The 19,038-nt window shown below is 37.7% G+C and overlaps 1 protein-coding gene across 13 annotated transcripts in view; it reads right to left on the reverse strand.

The window, feature by feature from the left end:
* Positions 1–19,038, reverse strand: part of GJC1 (gap junction protein gamma 1) — a 45,237-nt gene that overhangs the window by 14,783 nt on the left and 11,416 nt on the right. For 3 of the 13 annotated variants that reach the window (XM_056816975.1, XM_056816971.1, XM_056816970.1), the window contains exons 2-4: positions 15,564–15,657; positions 6,805–6,947; positions 1,650–1,745 (exon numbers count right to left, since the gene is read on the reverse strand). The exons of 4 other annotated variants lie outside the window; for them this stretch is intronic. The gene's annotated coding sequence lies outside the window, so the exon portion shown is untranslated. The remainder of the gene's footprint in view (positions 1–1,649; positions 1,746–6,804; positions 6,948–15,563; positions 15,658–19,038) is intronic. 6 more of the 13 variants (XM_056816978.1, XM_056816976.1, XM_056816968.1 and 3 more) reach the window with 3 other exon arrangements.

Below are 19,038 nucleotides of genomic sequence, written 5' to 3' on the forward strand. Positions count from 1 at the left end.
ATCACAAAGGTCACCCCACCTCCCACTCCTTTGCAGAGGAATGGAAAATTGCAACTTGTCAGATTTTTTCAAATTATTGATCAATTTTGCTAGTTTTTTTTCTTCCCACATAATCTGTTTTCTGACCTTGGCATCCATCTGAAACTATTCTCTCTGGGAGAAGGTGGTCAGAAGTGAATATACTGAGGAATGGGAGTGTAAAGGCAGAGAGATGAGTCTGGCTAGATCACAGAGTGGGTGAGGGTGAGTAATGTCCAATGAGCTGGAAAGGTAAGTTGAGACTAGGTTGAGAACGGTTTTAAAAACTAAACAGGAATGTATGTTTTATTCTGGAGGCCACAGGAAGCCAATGGAGTTGGCCAAGTAGGGGAATAACATGGTCAGATCTATGCTTAAGGAAAATTACTTTGGTAGCAGGGTGTTGCATGAACTGAAGTGGTGAAGAGACCAATTAGGAGGCTGATGGGGTAATCTGGGAAGTAGCTAAACTAAAGTGATAGCTGTGTCAGTGGAGAAAAGGGGTGGGATTAGGGAAATATGAAGGCAAAAATAACAAGATTTGGCAAGTGGAATTCAAAAGGGAAAATTAAAGATAAAATCAAGATTACAAGTTTGAGACACTGGAAGGATATTGGTGCTTTCAGCAGAAATTGAGAAGTTTGGAAGAGAAGGGTAGGTAAAAGATAATGAGTTCAGTTTTAAACGGAATTAATTTTCTTTATTCTCAACCTTACCAGTTTTATGAACTTCCATACAATTATTAAGACATCACCATTCTTTCAGTCACATGATGTTACAACCTTCCCTTTGACTTACTCAATATCCCCCTAATTGGTCTCCCTGGCTCAAGGCTCTCCTTACTACAAAGCTATCCTTTACAAAGCTGATTTCCTTTTTATTTTAATATTTTCAGTGAATAATAATCCATTTCCCCTGAATCCTACCTCCTTACTGTGGGAAAAAAATAAGGAAAAGCATACTTGTAACCAATATGCACGGTCAAGCAAAACAAACTGCATTAGTCATGTCCAAATAATATTTATCTCATTATGTATCCCAACTCCATTGCTTCTCTGTCAGGAAGAGGTAGGCATATTTCATCATGATCCTCTGAAATTGTGCTTGGTCATTGTGTTGATCAAAATCCTCAAGTCTTTCAAAGTTGTTTATCTTTACAATGTTGTTGTTACTATAAAATGTATTCCTTTGGTCCTGCTCACCTCATTCTGTATCAGTTCATACAAGTCTTCCCAGGTTGCTCTGTTCTCTAATCTTTTTGTTTATTTATTATAATGCAACAGCATCCCATTCATATTTTGTTCAAGAATTCCCTAACTGATGGGTACTCCCTCGGGTTCCAGTTCTTTGCCATCACAAGAAGAGCTGCTATAAATATTTGTGTAAAAGAAAGATCTTTTTCCTTTGATCTATTTGGGGATTTAGGACAATAACATTTTGGGTATAGTTCCAAATTTTCTTCCAAGAATGGCTAGACTAATTCACATTTCCATTTCCTTAGAATATTTTTTAAATTTCAACTTGTTTTTCAATTTACAAGTATTGACTTCCTCTCCTAAGATTTGGGGGTGGGGTGAGGATAAGAACAAAATTCTTCTAACAAATATGCATAGTTAAGCAAAACAATTTACCGCATTGGCCATGTCCAAAAACATGTATCTCCTTCTGCATCTTGAGTCCATCACGTCTCGGGCAGGAGGTGGGTAGCATGGTTCATTATCAATCCTCTGGAATCATGAGGGGGTCATTTCATTGATCAGAGTTCTTAAATCAAAGTTTTCTAAAGTGTAGGTTTGACCATATCACCCATCTACCCAGTAAAACTCCAGTATCTTCCTATTGCCTCCAGGATCAAATATAAACTTCCCTGCTATGCATTTAAAGTTTTTCATGACCTGGTCCTGTCCTACCTCCATAGTCTTACAAGGTACTCCCCTCTGGTCCAGCCAGACCAGCCTACTTGCTTTGCCCTAGGGCATTCTCCCTTCTTGGCTCTAGAATTCTTTCCTTCTTTCAAGACTCAGCTCAAACACCACCTTCTGCAGCAGGTCTTTACTGATCTCCCAGATGATAGTGTCCTTCCTTCACCATACAGTTAGCTTTTATCCGATTACCTTGTATGCACTCATCTACACGTGGTCTCCAACATTAGAATGTAACCTACTTGAGGGCAGGTCCCATTTTTGCTTTTCTTCATAACCCTAGCGCAAAATGCAGTGCTTAGCAAATAATCGATTTTTACTGACTGACTTGATGATGTTACTGTGGGAAGTCTCTTAACCTTAGTTTCCATATCTATGAAATGGGAACAATAATCTTTTCATTACCTACCTCACAGGGTCCTTATGAGGAAAGTGCTTTGTGATATGTAGTGGAAAATGTACTGATGAGGGCAGCTGGGTGGCTCAGTGGATTGAGAGCCAGGCCCAGAGATGGGGGCAGCTAGCTGTGGTCTTAGTGTCTTCACTTATTTTGGACATCAATTCTCTGTTAGATAGTTCCAATGCCTTTCTCCTTTACAGAGAAAACAGAAATGAACCTATTGCTGTGCACTCTAATAGACACTAGTTAAATAGCTGATTTGAAGTGGAAAATACTCTAGTAGTCAGGTGGCACATGGATAGAGCATTAGACTTGGAGTCCCCCCGAGTTCAACCTTTTCAATTAAAGTTTAGATATTTACTAGCTGTGTGACCCTGGGCAAGTCATTGAATTTGCCTTGGTTTCCTCATCTGTGAAATGAGCCAGAGAAGGAAATGGCAAACCACTCCAGTATTTTTGCCAAGGAAATCCCAAATGGGGTCATGAAGAATGAAAAAAAACTCAACACAGCAATTCTTTCCTTCTGGATCACCTGGATTCTGGAGCCACCACTTGAATACAAAAATATTGGGTTTTTAGAGAATACTAAAGGTTTACAAAAGCACTTTAAGTATATGACCTCTTGATTCTTAAAACCACCCTGTGAGATAGGTACTTCAGAGTAGGAAATTGAAGCCCAGGGGGTTTAGTGATTTGTTCAAGGTTGCAGGGGAAGTAAGTATCAGAAGCATAATTTGAATCCAGCCCTCGATGCACCATTGTGCCTCTGCTAAAACTGACCTCTTGTTGCCATGGAGCCAGTTAAATGGGGTGTAACCTGGAGCTCATGTCTCCTTCCTATAGAGGCCTGATACTCTCCATCACCCCTCTCCAACTCTAGTTATAACTTTTTCCTACTCCCCAAAGCACACAGCCTCTCCAAGTTCATACCATCCTGGTGAGAACCTACTACTTAGGACATCTGTGCCCTTGGTCATGTCCTGTCTATGAAAATGAGTAAGTGGAACTCAATATTCTCTATGGTCTCTTCCATTCCACATCCTATGACTTTCTTATTAAATCCAATGATGCTTTTTCTCTTCCGTTCCTTCTTGCCCTTCCTGCTGAATTGGACACTCTGGACTTATCGCTACTCCTTAAAACTCCTCTTGTCCCTTCAATTTCCTTCCAAAGCACTTTGATGGGTTGAGGGTTTTTCCCACCTGACTGCTATTTTTTTTTTAATTTTCTGACACTGTTCCCATCTTCCTTAGCCATCTTCTAAGTTTTTTTTCCCCTTTAGTTCCTCTCTCAGAACTTATCTATTTCCATGGCTTAAATTATTACCTTTATTCAATGACTACCAAATCATTAATTCTGCATTCTAACTCCATCCCACATAGTATACAGGACCATCTTTATTTGGTGTCCTTCTCAAAATTAGTCATGTCAATTTTTCCTCATTTTTGCCCCTCTTCACATATCCTCAAACAGGTTCCCCTGTCAATGGCACCCCCAGTCTAAGACAAAAAAAAACCGTATAGTTATCTTTGATTCTTCTTTCTCTTTAATCCCCTGAATCTTTTCCATCATCAAATTTTGTCATTTTTTCCCCCATTAAATATCTCTCAGACTGCTAGGTGTTACAAGGCACAGAATGCCAAGTCTGGAGTCAGGAAGACCTGGCCTCACACACTTACTAGCTATGTGATCCTAGGAAAGTGACTTCACATATATTTGCTTTTATTTCCTCATTCATAAAATGGGGATTTTAATTTCATTTAAAATGTATCAATTTGTTATTTAAAACCTACATCCCCAGATTGTTATGAAAAACAATGAGATAAAAATTGTAAAGCACTTGGGCACAGTGCCTGGCACATAGTAAATATAAAAACATACAATTGTTAGTTATTATTGTCATCATGATTATTATCCTTACTGTCCACACATAAGCTATACTCAACTGATATGCCTTTATGTCCTAGCTTATATAGTTCCTTCTTTGCTTTATCTCTTGGGGGTCTAAAATTCATATTCCTTGCAAAAGAGCTCCTTCCTCCTCCTTCTATTGCTGTTAATGCCACAATCATTCATTTTTCTTTCTTTCTTGACTATATCAAAAACAATTTTATTCGGAGTCATCTCTCTGAGAGACTATAGCTAGCATTTTTTAAACCATTCATTCTCTGGAATGGTGGTTGGTTATGCCCCTCCCCTTTTAATGTCATGCAAAACACACTTCCATATTGGTCACTCATACATAACCAAACCCCCAAACTAAAACCAGAAATACACTGATGTGAAAGATGATTCCAATTGTTCTTACTCTGGAGGTAGAGAGCATTTCCTGTCATAAATCTTTCAGGATTATCCTAGATCAGTGCATTGCTGACAGTAGCCAATTTTTCACAGATAATCATCATCCAATATTGCGGATACTGTGTACAATGTTCTCCTGGTTCTGCTTATTTCATTTTGCATCATGTATGTAGGATACATGCATGCATGTAGGAACTGCATCAGTTCCTACAGATCTTTCCAACTTTTTCTGAAATCATCTTGCCTATCATTTCTTATAGTACAATAGTATTCCATTACCAACATGTACCACAATTTGTTCTGCCATTCCCCAATTGAGACACCCCTTCAATTTCCAATTCTTTGCCACCACAAAAAGAGCAGCTATAAATATTTTTATACAAGGAGGTACTTTTCCCTTTTTTTATTATCTATTTGGGATATAGACCCAGTAGTGGAATTACCGGATCAAAGGATATGCACAGTTTTCTACTCTTTGAGTGTAGTTCCAAATTGCCCGCCAGAACAGTTGTATCAGTTCACAACTTCACCAATAATGCATTAGTTTTCCAACATTTACTACTTTCCTTTATTGCCATATTGGCCAATCTGATAGAAGTGAGGTACCTCAGTGTTATTTTAGTTTGCATTTCTCTAATCAAGAGTGATTTAGAACATTTTTTTTATATGATTATTGATGGCTTTGATTTCATCAACTGAAAATTGCTTGTTCATATCTTTTGACCATTTGTCAATTGGAGAATGGCTCATATTCTCATAAATTTGACTTAGTACTCTATACATTTAAGAAATTAGACCTTTATCAGAGGCAATTGTTAAAAATTTTTCCCCAGGTTGTTGCTTCCCTTCTCATCTTGGTTATATTAGTTTTGTTTGTACAAAAGTTTTTTAACTTAATATAACTAAAATAACTTATTTTATCTCTTATAATATTCTCTTTTATCTGGTCATAAATTCTTCCCTTCTCCAAAGATCTGTCTGGTAACCTTTTCTACATTCACCTAATTTGGTTATGGTATCACTCTTTATATCGAAATCATATATTGATTTTGCCTTATCTTGGTATATACCTAGCTTTTGTCATACTGTTTTCCAATTTTCCCAGCAGTTTTTGTTAAAAAGTGAGTTCTTATTAGAAAAGCTGAGATCTTTGGGTTTATCAAAGGTTACCTTAATTTCCTCATCCCCAAAATGGGGATTTTAATTTTATTTAAAATGTTGGTTTTACTCCTGTATATTTTGTATTTAATCTGTTTCATTGATTTACCTTTTTATTCCTTAGCCAGTACCCTATCAATCTCTCCTTTGTATTCTGACTACTACCACCCTATTTCAGAACTTAAAGAGAAGCTCTTTGTACCAACAGCATTTAGCTCACTGCCTGATTTAAAGTAGGTACTTAAGAGATGCTTGTTGACTAAATGCTCCTAAATTGGGAATATGTCACTTCTCTACTCAAGAACATTCAACTGTCTTTTGCATCAAGTCAAACCTGGCCTGGTTTTCAAGGCCATTCATTCAAGTGGGCAGATCCATCGACTGTGTTCACAAGGATAAGCCAATTCATTCTTGTCTTTATGCTTTTTGCAGCTCTCCTGCCTGGGATGCCCTTCCTTTTCTTTCTTTTTTGTTGTTTTGATTGATGATTTTAAAATTTTCAGACATACCATTTTTACTGAGCTCTTTAATTCAAGGAAGTCCAATGATTTTTTTTCTCATTCTTCCATATCCTCAAATGTTTTGCGTAATAGTCACGACAGGAAATGTTTGCATTAGATTTTTGCACTAATTCCAAATAGACACTTACAAAGATGACAACATCAGCAATCATAACATAGAGTAGTGGACAGCTTACTGAACTTGGGGCCAGTAAGAATTGGGTTCAAATTCTATCTCTAACACTTCTTTGCTATGTGACCATTTATGTGTTACCGGCTTACAAGATACTCTGAAGAATAGCAACACTGTGCATTGGATAGGGCACTGGACCCAGGGTCAGAAAGACCTGGGTTTTAAATCCTGACTCACATACCAACCAATTGTTAACCCTGGGCAAATCACTCAACCAGTCTGTACCTCAGTTTCCTCATCTGTAAGATAAGGGGGTTGGTTGGACTCAGTGAATGTCCTTCAGAGCTTATATTCTCATTATATAAAACTTACCCATACTTCAATTCCACCTCTGTAGTAGCCTTCCTCAACTCTTCTAAATCACAACGATCTTCCTTTCTCTAATTTCTCCTCTTGTGCTTATAGACTGATCCACACGATTGCACACTTAAATGGTCTCCAGTTGTTCTACACGGCTAAGGGATAAGAATTTTTTGCAGTGGCTATAGGATCAGAGAAGTTAAAGTTGAAAGGCCATTTTTATTTCAAGGGGGAGAGGGCAGCCAAAAGTGTTAAAAGGACATGGAGGAAAGGAAAACTAAGTAGATACAATTAAAAATTTCAACTACTGCCCTGGAAAAATGAGGATAAATTTTGCAAACAGAAGTCACTGGTTACACTCCCGAGTTCATTTAGGAAAGTGGTGTGAGAGGAGCAGATTATAAAGACAGGAATGAAGAAATGGTGAGGAAATGAAGGTGACCAGTACACATCCCCTTTTAAGGAAAGTTCTGGGGGGAAGCTTGGGAATATAGTGGATAGAATACCAGGCCTGGAGTTGGGAGGACCTGGGTTCAAATCTGGTCCCAGATAATTTCTGTTACCCCAAGTAAGTCACTTAACTCTATTTGCTTAATTATTATTAGCCTTATTGGCCCTTGCCCTTCTGTCTTACTAAGATAGAAAGTTAAGTGTTTAAAAAGAAGAGTCTGGCAAAGAAACAGAGAAATAAGATAGTATAGTTCAAAGCGGGGGGAGGGGGGAGAGAATTTATTTAAAGGTAGTATAATCCTGAATATGTTTATGGGCAAAAATGATATAATTGATGGAGAAAGATCAACTTAGTATAAGGTAGGAATCTATTGGAGAAAAGATTAGAGGAAAGACTGCTAGATTTAGGGCCAGAGGGCCTGGTTTCAAAACCTGGCTTTGTTACTTTACAACAATGTGACTTTGAGCAAGTCACCTAATTTAATTTGACTTCTCTGAACTTCAGTTTTCTCATCTATGAAATGAGGAAGATGGATCAGATAGTCTCTGGGGCCCCTTCCAAACCTGAATCTAAGATACTAAGCTTTGGAAAGGATGATAGAAGGGGAATACCATCTCTTGAGATAGGAAAGAAAGAGAAGGTGAGGACAATGTGACCACAAAAATGCTCTGAGACAGGCACTTTTGTTTAGACAGCCTCAATCTCTGGTGCCTAAAGGAAAACAGAAATAGCTATTGAGAAAAAATACAGTGGAAACTCATTGCCCACAAAGATTGCTGAGCTGCAGCAAGAATCCGGTTAGAGTTGAAGAGTATATATATATATGTTGTAGGCACCAGGGGTTCAAGTCCTTCTCGCCAGCAGGGCAGCACCAGAGTGAAGGAAGATGGCTACAAAGGTGGCTATGGCTGCCTGGAGGGGAAGGGGATTAAAACTGAGGAGTTAAAGGAGTTATGAAATCAGGCTGCCAAGAGTCTTTGAAAGGGATACTTAGAAATAGAACATAGAACATAGACAAAAGAAGGAAAGAAACTGAAAAGAAAAGAGCTGAAATCAATAAGGAAGGAGGGAAACAGTGGAGAAGTGGCATATGCACTTGAACTCAAAAGAGAAACTAGTGAGTGATCTCCCTGGTGGTTGTTTGTCATTAACTTATTTGTCTAGTGATTCCCAAATAGACGGGCACCTCCTTAGTTTCCAGGTTTTGCCACTAGAAGATCTGCTATGAATATTTTTGTGCATATGTGTCCTTTTCTTTTTTTTTAAAGGCATTTTATTTTCCCAATTATATGTAACAATTTTCAACATACATTTCCTGAAATTATAAGAACCAAAGTGTTTCCCTCTCCCCTCTTAGACATAGTAAGCAATCTGATCTGGGTTATACTTGTATTATCATGAAAAACATACTTCCATATTGGTCATTATTGTAAGAGAATACTCATATAAAGCCCAAAACCTTAAAATTAAAACATAAATAAACTAATGTGAAAAATTTTATGCCTTGACCTGCATTCTGAGTCCAACAACTCTTTCTCTGGAAGTAGATAGCATTATTTGTCATAAGTCTTTCAGAATTGTCCTGGATCATTGTATTGCTGAAAGTAGCTAACTAAGCCTATCACAGTTAATCATTGTACCATACTGCAGTTACTGTGTACAATATTCTTCTGGTTCTGCTTATTTCATTGTGCATCAGTTCATGGATGTCTTTCCAGCTTTTTCTGAAATCATCCTGCTCATTGTTTCTTATAGCACCATATGTGTCCTCGTCTTCTTTCTTTCCTCTCTTTGGGATAATGGCTTAGTAGTGGTATGGCCAAGTCAAAGGATATGTACATTTTGCCTGGCTGTCCTTCTTGCTTGTGGTCCTCCATGCTCTCCATCCTCATCTCTATCAGTTTTCCTGGCTTCCTTCAAGTCCTAGCTAAAATCCCACTTTCTAAGAAAGTGATTCCCTCTTAATTTTCATGCCTCTCCTCTTTTGATTATTTCCAATTTATATTTGTGTATCCTTGTTTGTACACAATAGTTCATATGTTGTCTCCCCATTCTTGAGAACAGGACCTGCCTTTCTGCCCTTCTTTGTATCCCCAGCCCATTGTATAGTGTCTGGCATATAGTAGGCATTTAAAAAATGTTTGCTGTTAATATAGAGTATTGGTTAATTTGATTTAAAAAAAGGAAAGAAGAGAATCAATATGCCATTATCAAAAATGGAAAGGGTGATTTTTACCTCCAATAAAGAAGAAATTAAATCAATCAGGAGCTAATCTGCCCGATTATATGACAACAAATCAGACAATCTAGGCGAAAATGATGAATATTTACAAAAAATATAAATTGCCTAGATTAACAAAAGAGGAAATAGAATACTTAAATAATCCCATCTCAGAAAAAAGTTTGCTGTCTGACTTTTGGGACATAGTTCCAAACTGCTTTCCAGAATGGCTGTACAAATTTAACATCTTTACCAAACAATGCATCAGTAGTGTGTCTGTTTCCCTATACTCCTTTTAACAACTATCATTTCATTTTTTGGTTATTTTTGACAATCTGATGAGTATGTTTCAATTGCAGTTCTCTAATTATTAGTAGTTCTTCCCCCAGTATTTGGGCCCCCCTCATTTTTGCATTTGTTTTGTATATATTTTACTGACTTCAGTGTACACATTGATTATACACAGAGTAAATAAACATTTCTAGAGGACAGGAACGATTTCATTTTGGTCTTTGTATCCCAATTGCCTAGCTTATAACAGGAGGCTTATTGAATGAATATAGAGGGGATGTAGAACTGAAAAATATCTATCTAAACATCTTCCCAAGTCTTATTAAGTCAAAAAACAAAACCCCAAAGTCAGGCAGGGTGGTACACACCTGTAGTATCTGCTCTTGGGGAGTTTGGACTGGTGGTTCATTTGAGCTTGAGAGGTCTGAGAAGCAGAACTAAAGCTGACATGGTGACTGAATTCAGTCTAGCACTGCTATGGTGAGTTCTAAGGAGCCCTCAGGCTGCCTAAACAGGGATAAAGCAGCCAGGTCAGAAACAGAGCAGGTTAAAACTCTGGGCTGATCATCAAAGAGGAAAAAAAAAAGTCAGAAAGTGACAAGAAAAAAGAATGAAATACTGTTAACACACTAAGATTTCAAATAGAAAAACCAAAAAAAAAAAACTAGACCACAAGCAGACAAATCCACAAGAAGATCATAAAACTGAAAGGATGAGAACTATATATTTAAAGAGGTTATTACAAATCTCTCAATCAATATTACCAAGTGAACCAATACCTAATGAAATAGAATCTTGAGGGATCCCAAAAGACAGAAAAAGAATTCCATAATAGTTAAAAAAGGCATGAATATCTGTCCGAAGTTATAGCATTCATGTTGGTGATAGAATACTATTGTGCTAAAAGGAATAATAAAGTGGAGGAATTCCATAGAGACTGGAACAACCTCCAGGAAGTGATGCAGAGCGAAAGGAGCAGAAGCAGGAGAACATTGTACACAGAGACTGATACATTGTGGTACAATCGAAGGTAATGGACTTCTCCATTAGTGGCAATGCAATGTCCCTGAACAATCTGCAGGGATATATGAGAAAAAACACTATCCACATTCAGAGGAAACACTGTGGGAGTAGAAACACCAATGAAAAGCAACTGCTTGAATACAGGGGTGGAGGGGATATGACTGAGGAGAGACTCTAAATGAACACTCTAATGCAAATACCAACAACATGGAAATGGGTTTGAATCAAGAACACATGTGATACCCAAAGGAATCGCGCGTGGGCTATGGGAGAGGTGGTGGGAGGGGGTAGGGAAGAAAAGAAAATGATCTTTGTTTCCAATGAATAGTGTTTGGAAATGATCAAATAAAAATTAAAAAATTAAAAAAAAAAGAAGTTATAGCATTCAATGCAGAAATAAAAAAATTGATGGGCAAATAAAAAAAATTTCTCTAAAGCTGTAAAAATGAGAGAGTAGCAGATTTAAAATACAAAAATACTGAAGCAAAGGAAAATCTCACAGAAAAAAAGCAAAAGGCAAAAAAAAAATTAAAACAATATATAATCTCTAGACAAGCTAAAACAATTCACCTTGAGGAAAGGATGCACAGAGTGAACCTAATAATCATAAGTTTCCCTGAGGAACATGACAAATCAAAAGAACTGAATAATGAAGGAAATAATACAAGAAATTGCCCAGTTTTATATTTAGGACTTCTAAATATAGAAAACAAAATGCTAATGAAAAGAATCTACATATTGCCACGGGGAGAGGGAGAGAACTGGACCCTTCTGTTTAAATTTCCCAGAGCTATTTGTTAATTTTAACATTTCCAATGACAAATTCTGTAAGCATTCAGTAAAAAGACCCTCAAACAAGATTATTCCTCACCCACTAGAAACCAAAAAAGGAAAAGGAATAGTAGCATAATTAAAAAAAAAAAAGGAACTCAAGCTACAACCCTCCAACCTCTCTCCCACCCCACACTGATATATCCAACACACTTGTATCTAATTACCAAAGGAAAAAAATTGGGAATTCAGCCAAAGAAGCATTTAAGGTATTTCTGGGAAGAAAAGTAACCACCTATGAGAAACAATTTGATCCCTATCCTGTTTGAGTAGGCCCCTGCTCATCTTAAGTCAAAGATTTTATCCCTATGCTAATATTCATTAGTAATATCTAATGTGACTCCACATAAATAGGATAGTGATTATTTCTTGGATATTCCTTTTGATTAACAGACATTAATATATACATATATTTAGTCAGTTAAGGATAGTTATTTTAATACAGGATATAATTAGGAGATTCTTTCCTCTTATGTTAAGCTTTAACTTGTCAGCATATCATGCAAAATGATAGAAAGAAGTCTCCATCTTAGGCCTGAACATGTAAGTATTAGGAGAAACATAACTTTCAGTGGAAAGCCTTAAGAGTCTCTCCACCCCATGTTACTTCCTTCTTGTGACCCATTCTAGGCCAGCCTGGACAAGGGGTTGGACCCAAGACCTAGCAGCCTCACTGGGCCAGATCAAGCTGGGTCCATTTGCTAGTGATATCATGTGGACAGGGGAAAAGGGGTTGGTTGCCATGTGCCTAACTTGTTGTTTTAGTGACTTAAGGGAATATACTAAGAGTTTGGAATCCATCAATGATCAATTTGTACTAAAGCTGCCTGGACTGCCCAGGTAGAATAAGCCTGGGCTGAAGGGCAGCTGGAAAGTGTACTAGATAGAGTACTGGGTTTGGAGTCAGAAGGACCCAAATTCAAATCCAGACTCTTCAGCACTTCTTACTGGTCTGATCCTGGGAAAATCACTTAACCCTATTTCCCCTCTTCCCCCAAGATTGACTTAGACCCTGAAGAGTATAAAAGCTGTATTCTGGAAAAAGTAAGGGTCTCAGACTAAAAGGAAGGTCTGGGATCTTTTTGTTGAAGGAGGGGCATGTCCCTTTAATAAACAGTTATTGACTTGGGGCTCTGCTTCAGTTGTTTTATTGTAAATTTGCCAAATTTTTTGGCATTACAGACCCATGAGCAAATGATTGACTTGAATGGGGAAAAACATGTACATATATGGTTAAAAACACAAGAGAGGCATATACAAAGCACAAAGACAACAAATACAATGTAACTGTAGATTGGGCTACCTATAAAAAGTGAGCTTGCGCTGGGTCTCAAAGGAAATCAGGGATGGATTTCAAGAATCAGAAGAAAGGAAAGAGAGAACGAACTGCACAGACCTAGGGGTCAGCTGGTATAAGTCACAGAAAAGGAAGAGGGAACGTAATTTGAGAAACAGCACTTAGAGAACAGTGTACTGGAAGACTGGCAAGGCAGGATGAGAGCAGTCTGGGAATTATTTTAAATGCCAGGATGACACAGAAAGGGGAGCTATGCCACAGTGAACCCAAATCAAATACCACTAAAATTATCTGCTTTAACTGACCTAGTAAAAAGTCAAATTAAGAAAAGTGTCCTGGACTGGTCTCCAAATCCCCAAGAGTTAATCACTCATCAACACATCCACTAACAACCTAACTGGCCATGACATATTTTTTTTAAACTTTTCTGTCTTAGAATTGATCCTAAATATTGGTTCCAAAGAGAGGTAAGGGCTAAGCAATGGGAGTTAAGTGACTGGTCACACAGCTAGTAACTATCTGAGACCACATTTGAACCCACGTCCTCACTTCAGGCCTAGCACTCTTTCTGTTGTGCCACCTAATTGGCCCCCCACACATACCTTAACTTGTATTCCTGCCTCACCAAGCCTCTGCCACCAGCTGTGGAGCCTGGTGAGGGAGGACATCCTAAAGCATGTAATTAATATACCAGATCTCAGTTTCAAAGTTGGAAGGAACCTTAGGGGCCAACTAACTAAACTCCACCCCCACCCCTAAATCACCATTATAATATACCTGGTGACAGAAGCTCTTTTGCTTCAAGCCCTCTGGCAAGGCAGAACCCTGCCCTCCCCCCCCCATCTCAAAACTTAGAAAGTCCAGAAGTTTTCTCCACATCAAGCTAAAATCTATCTCTTTTCAACTCTGATCTCTTCCTCTAGTTCTGCCCCAAGGGGCCAAACTCAACAAAAGGAATCTTTCTCAAACCCAAAAGCTTTTCAAGTACTTCATCTAGGCATTTTCTTCTCCATATGACATGAGCTCAATGTTCCTCCTAAAATCTGGTCACTGGAACTGAACGCCACACACACTGCTGCAGGCATGATGGGGATCAGGACTATCAACAACTTCTATCCCTCTAATATCTCTATTTGAGAGAAACGAATGCATCTATGGCTTCAGACCTTATATTTACCCTTTTTACACTCAGGATAGGCATTAATGATGCTCAGTAATTCAGTTAGGTTGTGCAGTGAATAGAGTGCAGGGCTTTGTCTGCCTCAGTTTCCTCAATTGCAAAATAAGGAAAATAACAATGTTAATGCTCAGGATTATTATAAGGCTCAAATGAGATATCTGTAAAGTTCTCAGCCCAGTGTATAAAGCAGACACTTAAAAATGCCTGTCCCTTTGTTGCCCCCCCCACCAGTAATTTTTCGTTATATTCCTATACCATAATTTGAGCATTCATCCTCTCCTTTTAGCCTTCCTTTAAGCCCAGTTCATTTTACCCCTTCCATGAAGCTTTTCTGAGTTACTGATAGTCATCTTTCTCTTGTCTGATTTCCTACTCCCTATGTCACGTAGGCATTTTCTCCCCCAAGCTAAACCCCCCAGTTCTTTTTAACTATTACTGATTTAAAGCCAGTATCAGTTAGTACCACACAATTTAGTATTTAAATCGTTATCCTGTTTTTTTTCCAGTCAGATTAGATTGTAGGCTCCTGGATGATATAGGCCACATCTGCAGTAGGTATTAGGATTTAATTTTACTTGAGTTTTCTCTCATTTTCAGTTGATAGATTTTTAAAGGAAGGGAAAACCAAACTAACAATTTTATGTCCATTTCTAAAAAAAATGAATGGTCACTTGAGCTAGAAATATCAATCATTAATTGTTGGAGAGACTATGGGAAGGCAGGTACACTAATATAACAATTGGTTGGAGCTATGAATTGGGTTCTGCCATACTGGAAAATAGTTTGGAATCATGCACCCAAAGTCACTAAATTGTGCCTATCTTCTGACCTAGTGATATCATTATTAGGCCTATACCCTTAATAGTTAAAAAACAAAGTGAAAAACTTATATGTAAAAAAAATATACATATCTTTTTTGCAGGAACCAGAAATATGGGAGGTGCCTATCAATTGGAGAATGGCTGGCAAATTATGGTATAGGCATGTAATGAAAAATTATTGTGCTATAAGTTAATGATGAAAGGGATGGTTTTTTCAGAGAAACTTTAGAAGACCTGTATGAATATGATGCAGAGTGAAGAATGCAGAATCAGGAGAACAATTTATATAACATTGTAAAAACAGACAACTTTGAAGGACTTAAGAACTCTGATCAATGCAGTGACCAACCAAAAATTCCACAGTTCTAATGATGCTGCTCACCTGGCAGAGGTGACAGGCTCAGAGTGCAGACTGAAAATATATTTTTTGGGTATGGCCAACACAAGAATTTGTTTTGCTTAACTATGCATAGTTATTATAAGGGATTCTGTTTTTCTTTTTCAGTTGGGTAGGGTATATGTGAAAGAAGTGGGAAGAAGAAAAACAGTTACAGGTAGCATTTATAGAGCACTCTAAGGTTTGCAAAGGTTAACAACTTATTTTCATTTTTGTTTTACAGCTGAGGACACTAAGGCAGACAGGTTAAGTGACTTACCCAGGGTCATATAGTTAAGTTTCTGAGGCTGGATTTGAATTCAGGTCTTCCTGACTACAGGTCCAGCGCTCTATCCAATGTGCCACCTAGCTGCCTAAAAAAATAGATTTTTTTGTTCATTGAGAAAAAATTACATAAAAAATAAAAATAAAAAATAAAGGCTCCCAAAGGCATGGCTAACCCTCCAATAGCCAATGGCAAGTTGCCCTTCCAATTGCATCACAGAAACTTCTTCATGTTTGGGGCCAAGGCTTATCTTTATTTTAATATAGCACCATCCCATTACTTCCACTGTGTGCTCTTTACTATCAAGTGGGCTGGAGGGGGGTGGGGTGGGAACCAACTTCTAAATACATTTAGATTATCTGACTCATTTCTTCCGTTACAATCCCCTTACTATAATGCTGACCACAAATACACAGTTATTCCAAATATATCTTTTTTATTTATAGCTTTGAAAAATTCTTTCCAATTAGATTTGTATAAAACAATGTTTGAGGTTTCAGTTTAACCAATTAAATGGGTAACGGCTCCCATTGCAAACATTTTCTGGCCAATTTTTAAATTCTTGCTAGCAACAAATCAGAAGCCAGTATAATCACTGAAAATACTTTTTTTATAGCTAAGTATTAAAACTATTTTTAAAAACTTTAAAATTTTCCAGTTCAGCACAAATAGCTACATTAAAACCAAGTTTTCTACTCCCAAACCCTTAAAATCAAGACAGATCATGACACTATAATTTTAGATCTTAGTTATAAAATGATAAACCTCAGGCTCATGAAATCGTCAAATCTTAGAACAGTGACCGCTAACCACAGTTTTATGGATCTTGGGGGTGGGGGCGTCTTAATTTATTTCAGGTGTCAATTCCCCAAAACAAAACTGGCTTTGTGTTTTATACATCTCTAGTACACACACAAGAGGCAAGTATAGCATGATGAATAGAGAATTGGTCTCAGTCCAGGTTCATATATGACATGTCCTGGACAGTGACCTTGGACAAATCACGTAACCTTCCAGTGTTCTAGGTGACTCCTAAGGATTACAGGCTTCAGAGAAGGTGACTATCTACATTGATAAGGGAGTTTCTTTGTCTGGGAATTATCTGGACCAATGAAATAAATGAGATTCAGTACCTATTTTAAATATGTTTACATATCTCATTTTACAGATGAGGAAACGGAGGTAAGCAGGAGTAAGTGACTTGTTCAGGATTACACAGCTAGGAAGTTATCTAAGGCCAGACAGATTTGAACTTGGGAAGAAGAGTCTTTCTACTTCCAGACCTGGCACTCTATCCACTGTGCCACCTAGCTGCCCAAAAAATAAGTCCTCTATCTCAGATGGGCCTCAAACCCACAATCCCTGATTTAGGAAGCTAGTGCTTTATCCATTAGGCCATTGGGCTTCCTATAGATGGCCAGGAACTGTCCACAAAGATCATCAAAGGTTCTGTGTCAGCAGAGCACTAGCTCTCTTAAAGTCCCACCCAAAGTGGGATAGCATTAAGCAGGGGCTGAGCCATCTACCTACATTTAGTAAGGGTTGCTTTGAGCCACAAGACTAGATAAAAAGTATTAATTTTTTGAGGCCCAATTCCGACAGAAAATTATCTATTAAAGCATAAAAGGATTACAATATACCAAGGAGGGAATATCAACACCAACAAAAACAATGGATAGCATAGACCCATTCTACAGAAATCTTCAGGATGGAGAAGGAGGAAGGAATGAATGAATGTGTTGTGAGCACATGCAAAAAGATTCCCAGCAGGGTCAGAATAACCTTTCTGTAATTTAAAGCATAACATTAATCAAAAAAGGAAGAAAAAGGAGTAGCATGAGTTCAAAGTTAGTCAACTGTGAATAACCACTAAGATTTCAAATTTAACTATTTTGGTATTACAAGTCATGAGAGAAACAACTCTCTAGGAATTCCACAGATGATGATTCATACTCTTGTGGGGAATGCTTAATGTGAAGTAGCAAAGACGCAATTAAAGAGACTACGATGTCTAATTTTATTTTAAATGGTGCATTTTAAGGGAAAGCTAATTCCAGAGGGGTGATAACAGATATTTAATAATCAGCTGGTGAGAATTCCAAAGCAAAACCTTTACGACATCTGACCAGCAAATAGTAATCTATGTAATCAGCACATGACAATGGATTTTTTTCCCCCAAGAGAGTCTGAAAATGAATCGAGGTTCCAGATACAAGAACACTTAATGTGCAGGGAATAAAACCAAGTTAAAAAGTATTCTGTAGTCAGATTTGCCAATGGGCCTGGGGTGGGGGCCACCGGGCATTATTAGAAGCAGTGGTGTCATGCACTTGCAAAATTTCATTTTCATTCAACACATTAAGAACTCTTAATGAGGGGCAGCTACGTAACAATGAATAGAGAGCCAGGCCTAGAAACAGGAGGTCTTGGATTAGAATCTGATATCAAACATTTCCTAGCAGTGTGACCCTGGGCTCAACTCCCCACTGCCTAGCCCCTACGGCTCTTGTGCCTTGGAACCTATACTTTGTAACAATTCTAAGACAGATGGTAAGGATGAAGAAAAATACCCACCACCCACAGGGACTACATAGAGAAGTTGGCGCAACCTGAAATGAAGGATTCATTGCCAAAGAGTAACAAGTGATATTTCTTTCATGGCATAAGAGGGCAAAAAAAAGTCCGTGACATTCAAACACTCTTAAATTCAGGTCAAACCAGATATTTTGAACTGGAATATGGAGAAAAGCACATGCCTCTGCCAAAGCGAAGTCAAATGTAAACTATTTCTAATACAATCAAGTTCATAATATACAAAATAAAAAATGCTCTTTCTGAAGGCAAAATGAGACCAGAAAACTAAATATGAAAGAAGGAAACAGAAGCTACAATGAATGGGACAAAGCAGAAAAAGCTTACTTAGAATAAAAGAAACTAGGGGCATGCATCTAGATATCACAGTGCATAAAGTGCCTGCCCTGGAGTCGGAAGAACCTGAGTTCAAATCCAGCTGCAGAGATTTCCTAGCTGTATGATCCTGCACAAGTCACTTAATTTCAATTGTCTAGCCCTTGACACTCATCTTAAAATTGATACTAAGACAGAAGGTAAAGGTTTAAAAAAAAGAAAAGGAAATGGGCAACTTTTCAATGAAAAGATTCCCAATGTAAATTCTAAAGTATGTTGCTGGGTAAGGATTCAAAATCCATCAAATTAACATGTAACTCCTTAAGATCAGTTTAACTCCTGGGGATATGGGAGATAATAAAAACTGCAACTAGAATAATTATCAGACCAAAAGATATGAAATAACTTTATATGTGAAACAACAATATTCTTTTGGTAATTCAGCAAAATTCAGTAATCATTCTCTCCTTTAGTTGGGATATTGAATACCACTTCATGGTGAATTTTACGATAATAACGCTTTAATATACATCTTAATTTATGAACTCAGAAAACTTTTTTT

Source organism: Monodelphis domestica, chromosome 2 (assembly GCF_027887165.1).
Source record: "Monodelphis domestica isolate mMonDom1 chromosome 2, mMonDom1.pri, whole genome shotgun sequence".
NCBI classification, from domain to species: domain Eukaryota; kingdom Metazoa; phylum Chordata; class Mammalia; order Didelphimorphia; family Didelphidae; genus Monodelphis; species Monodelphis domestica.